Source organism: Lathyrus oleraceus, chromosome 5 (assembly GCF_024323335.1).
Source record: "Lathyrus oleraceus cultivar Zhongwan6 chromosome 5, CAAS_Psat_ZW6_1.0, whole genome shotgun sequence".
Classification (NCBI taxonomy): domain Eukaryota; kingdom Viridiplantae; phylum Streptophyta; class Magnoliopsida; order Fabales; family Fabaceae; genus Lathyrus; species Lathyrus oleraceus.
This window is the reverse complement of record NC_066583.1, coordinates 525394401-525400369: the sequence shown is the minus strand read 5'-3', so window position 1 is coordinate 525400369 and position 5969 is coordinate 525394401. Positions and strand designations below refer to the sequence as shown.

Genomic DNA, 5969 nt, shown 5'->3' with positions numbered 1-5969 from the left:
GAGTCTTATAAAATGCGATGAACATGTATTTTAATATATGAATGTTGAACCAAAGACTTTGAATTCAAAGTTTTATGTGTATGTGTCACATCTTCCATAAATTTGTTATCCCCTTCCACTTTAACTTTATCCTCAATAGAAAATTGAAAGATAGTTGCGAGATAGGGTTGGTGTGAGCTCTTGGGGACAATAATTTTATAAGAAATGATATTTGTATTATATTATCTATTAGTAATATTAAGACACTTATTTATTAAATTTATTTTTCCAAAGTAATAAAGTCCCTAGAATAACTTTTATCTTTAATTTAACATTAAGTATAACTTAATCGTGAATCCACCTTAAGCATTAGAACATTATTATTCAAGTTTTTGTAGTCGCGCTTTATTATGAAATGAGATATCTTTTAAACAAATAGCCTATTACATGGATAGACTAGTGATCACCTATCATTGATTATGGATAAAGAGTTATCTAAACTTCACATAAGTATAAATATTAGGTATAATATTTATATTTGACTGACCATCCGTGAGAATAATACTTAAAATTGTATGTTAGTGGCATAGCTTATTCTATTATTGATAATGGTGTATACCACCCATTGACTTGAAACCTTTATGTACCCTAGATGTGGAGTCGGGTACTTTATTTCTGTTCGTACAATATTTGTAATATGATGACAATACAAATATTTGATGGGTAACCATAAATAATCCTGAATGACACGAGTTACTTAAATGTAATTTTTTATCTTACAAAACATGATGAATGTCTAAAGGTTGACTATGTGTCTAGACAAGGATAACACCGTCCCTTTCTTGTTTATAATTCATACATTAACGTAAATGGAAATTGTACACATAATCGCTATGACTGAAAGGTTTTGTAGTATCACATGGATCTTTTTAACTCTGGTAGCGATAATATGTTTCTAGATACCACTCACTATTTATTATGTTAAATATTCGATTAAATATAAATTGCAATATTATGGAATTATGCTAAACAACAAATACAATAACAAATTCATTTAAAAATATAAGTTAAGCATATTCAATGGCGCAGTCTTACAATGCTTTTGTGCTAATTAGATAACTATGGTACACCATAAGGTGCAATGTATTTAAGTGGAATGTGATACACCATAAAGGAATATATGCTTAAATGGGCTTGTTCAACATGGTAGCCCACACGAGTGGTTATATAAACAGAATTCTTGTGCTTAAGTAAATTATTTTTAACAATGTTTGTGTTAGAAATATAAGTTTTATGCATGATATGCAGCACCTTCTATAACTGATTTATCTCATACCTCATTAGTTTTAAACTCCCTAGAAAATTGATATAAATTCATTTTCTGGTATATGGTAAAGATTTATTAGGTCCAACAAATAACTAAGAAGAAAATAATTTCATATGAAAATATGTACAACATGTGCACTAACATTTATTCAACTCGTCAATTTCAAAATTATAAGCAAATCCACCATTGGGTCCATAGCTCAGTGGTAGAGCATTTGACTGCAGATCAAGAGGTCAACAGTTCCAACCCGGTTGGGCCCTATTGAAGTAATTTATTATTTTTATAAACAGATACTAAATTAATTGTAATAAATATTAAATAATTTATATAACACCCACATATAATATATGTCTAGAATACATATTATACATAGTGTAGTATTGGTACTGAAATACATAAGCGCCTAGTGGTAACAGTGTATATATTACATGCCCAAAAGTAAACACTAAATGTCACTAAATATACACAAAGGTTCCCAAAATAAAACTAGGAACTAGATCATTATAGAATGATCTCAAAATATCTACACAGCGGAAAGCCATCCAAAACATCAAATAAGCAAGGACATTACACTATCTTGTCCTTACCCTTCGCCTGATCGGAACTACCTGAAAAATAATTAACAACACGGAGTGAGATGATAATCCCAACGGGTTCCCTATCTTATGGGTCCACTCGGCTTTATAGGGTTTTCTAATCAAAATCCAACTTAATTCTACAAGGGAAGGAAGACTTAAGTGATGGGGAAAAGTCTCGTAATGAATGGCAACATGCTCCTGAGTTCTCACATCAAATAAGTCACTATTCAGATTCACGAAACATCAATCCCTGAGAGGACCTACGTCTAGGGCAAGCCCAGTTCATGCATGCTCGTATGATTCGACTTTCGTGATGGATATCGGGTCCTCTATGAGTCTCAAGCTCAATCCAAGCGGCTGTCACCTGTATGGGCCTTTAACCCACTTAGGGTATCTTTCACCGTGTGGGCCTCTAACCCACATTGGTGTCCACCTATCCCGCATGTCCTCCATGGTTGGGGCTCAAACTCAATTGAGGCCCGAATCATTGGTGTCACATCCTATTGCTTACTCATATAAGCATATCAAATACGGATCTACACCGTCAAGGGTAAAACATTCTGAATACATGATTAATTCCATAAAATATAACTAGATTCATCAATCATTGGATGACTTCAGTCACCAATATACAAGCAATAAAAATGCATGTTCCATACAAAGCGTCTCACTCTCAACTATAGCAACCATTCATTCATGACCTTCACATAGGAATTGTATGAATAAATGTCGCTTTCTAATGTTATCTAAGTTACATGTCTAACTTATAGCCTAAAAATGATCCCTAGGTTAACTCACTTGATTCAACATGTGATTTTCACATTTAACATTGATTCAATATAAGTATAGGATGGATTTAGAAACATGAATGAAATGAAATTTGAAGTTTTAGGCATGAGCCAATCGATTGGTCTATCTCACAATTCCATTTTTCATAGAAATCAAAGGATCATTCGATTGATGCTAAGTGTCAATCGATTTACATTTAAACACATTTCCAATTTTTGAAGTCAGTAAGTTCATGCAATCGATTAAAGTCCAATGTTAATCGATTGGTTCCTGCAAATATTTTATTTTCTTCAAAACATAAAGAAAATACAATCGATTGTAGGATTGTATCAATCAATTGGTTTTCATCAAAGTCTCATATATTCCAACTATGTATGTGTAAAAAATCGATTGACCTGGTAGGGAGCCCAGGACCAATCGATTGGTCCATGTTCTTTTCTCAAAAACTCTTCCTGTAACAAACCCAAGTCCCATACCTGTAGTTTCTAACCACATGTAATTCAAAGTTCCTCACATATATTGTCTACAACATGGATAAAGGCCATAGTTTCTTCAAGCTCATGGATACATACTCATGATAACAACAATAGTCAACATTGAATCATAACAATCATGAAGAACATATTAAGCACTTAATCATAGTAATTATCATAGTCAAGAGAAAACAATCATCATTTTAACATGGATTCTTCTATTCAACCTATGGCTCTACAACTTTAAACTCTAGAATATTAAGGTTTCTAACTAGAACCCACCTTAGAAAATGGAAGAGGAGGTTGAAGAAGATGATGAGATGAGATGGTGATGATGATGGATTCCACGTTTGTTTCCTCCTTCTTCTTTCCACTAGCTTACTTTCTTCTTCCCTTGAGTTTTTTCTTTCTCTCTATCTTCCCTTTCTACCTTTCCCTTTTTACTGATAAGTTGGAAAATGAGCATGGCACAAGGGTGGTTGGTAGAAGAATAGAAGGTAGAAAGGATGTGTGGCCACAAATGAGAGGAAAAATGTGTGGATAGAAAGAGTGAAATGGTAGTAACAAATATCCCAAGTGAGACAACACTTTCAATATTTGTTCTACTAGAGCAATTGCCCCGCTATTAGTGTTTCCAAAATGTCCCAATTAATAAAAGGCCAATCCCAAATAATATTAATTAAGTCAATCTCAATTCACTATTCACTCTGTTTATCCCAATTGATAACTTTTAGAGCACATAGGAACTCAGTTGATCTCAACTAATATGAATTTGAGTATTTAAGGAAATACAGGGTATTTCAAGTTACCCTTATATAAATAATTAGCATTTATTTAAATAAAGTAAACACTTAAATGACTAATTATTTCCAAATAAGTTCCTTTAGCACAAAATTGATAATCTATTCTCAATCATTTTGTCTGCATTTGTTCGAAGTTGTCAAACTATTTAGTTAAACATTATTATCTTTAAGATACATTAATCCTTTTTCTATCATCCTTTCTTTTTAAGCAATGTTTTTTTCTGGTTCTTAGAATGAATTGTGAGTAGGAGACAAATACAATATACCAAGAGTCCTGTAAAAATTTAATGAACATAAAAAATAAGTATAATAAATTTTAACCAATGACTTAAAATAAAAAATTATATGCATGATATGCATCATATTCAATAACTCTCGTATCTCTGACCATTTTTGTTTTAACTTAATTGAAATTTCAAAGGTAGTTGAAGATGTGTCCATAGTGTGACATGTGGTAATGAATATATAGGCTGAAGGAGAATTGCCATCCAAGGCGCAGTGGAATTTAAAATTTTCTCCTTTAATGATCCTTACGAATGGGCATGATCAGTGATAGAATCGTTACCTCTTGTGGCGATCACGAACGTTGAACGATGACAACGTCTCTACTCAGTCCACACGAACGGATTCCTTCAATCTCAGTACTAGCTGGTACGAATGAAGGCTTTGAGTGAGAGAGAGAGGGAAACAAAATTCCAAGTCTTCACTTGAGTCTGAGTCTAAGTGACAATGCTTCTACCCAAGGGTTCTATTTATAGAACCACTTGTGTGGGCTTCAAGCTAAAAAGCCCACTTAAGTGTATTTTGGCCCATATTTTATAATATGCCCAAAATCACTTAAGCGTGTGGTACCTTACCATATTTCGTATTCCACTTAAGTGCACCATACCTTACGATGTTCCTTAGTTACTCTATCTCTCATCAATCTGTCCTTTGTATGTGACCCTGTAGGTTTTCACGACGTTGGCAATTATATTAAATCACGCATTTAACATAATAAACAGTGAGCGGTATCTAGTAACACATCACTGCTACCCAAGACACGAAAATGTCATGTGATCTGAAAAAACCTCCTGTGATAATAATTATGTGTATAATTACCCCTTTGCCCTTATGTCTATATTGAGCACAAGGTATAGACCGTGTCATCCTTGTCCAATTCAATATTGGGCCCATAGAGATTTATCCTATTACACAGGATGGGCAAATTCCATCTAGGTCACTCATGTCCCTCAGCATGCTTCGTGGAGTACCCATCACATGTCTTTATGGTTATCCAGTTACGGACAATGTTGGATCAGCAATAAAGCACTCGACTCTACATCTAGGATCCATAGTCGTTTCAGGTCAAAGAGTGGTATACACCATTATCACCATGAGAATAACTTATGACACTTTGCATAACTTTCTATATAGTATTCTCATAGCGGGTCAATCCGGTATAAATATTACTCTTAATATTCATACCTATGTTTAAGACTTGATAACTCTTTATCCATGATCCATGAGATGTGATCATCAGTCTACAAACATAATAGTCTTAATGCTTTAATGTTATCCCTCTTCACAATAAAGCTCGACTACGGATACTTTAAGAATAGTGTCCGTATGTTTAATGTGATCTCATGATTAAGTCATACTTGATACATTATACGGACTAGCTATTCTAGGGACTTTATTAATCAAACATAATCAAGAAAAAGCCTTTTATTAATTAATAAATAATTCGATACAAGTACCAAAAGTATTGGCCTCTAAGGCTTACACCAACAATCTCCCACTAGCACTAGAGCCAATTAGGCATAACCCTAATGCCCATTGATCTAGTATGACCATCATGCTTCTGCTGCACAAGAGATTTTGTTAGTGGGTCAACAATATTGTCAAGTGTTGGTACTCTACATATTTTCATATCTCCTCTATCTATTATCTCTCGAATGAGGTGATAGCCCCTAAGTATGTGTTTGGATAGTTGGTGAGATCTAGGTTCCTTAGCTTGTGCGATAGCACCATTGTTATC

The 5969-nt window shown here is 33.7% G+C and overlaps 1 non-coding gene across 1 annotated transcript; it reads left to right on the top strand.

Moving 5' to 3' along the window:
* The first annotated feature begins 1494 nt into the window (after positions 1 to 1494).
* TRNAC-GCA (transfer RNA cysteine (anticodon GCA)) lies at positions 1495 to 1566 on the top strand. Its single transcript has one exon. It is a non-coding gene; the product is annotated as a tRNA-Cys (tRNA).
* Positions 1567 to 5969: the final 4403 nt, after the last annotated feature.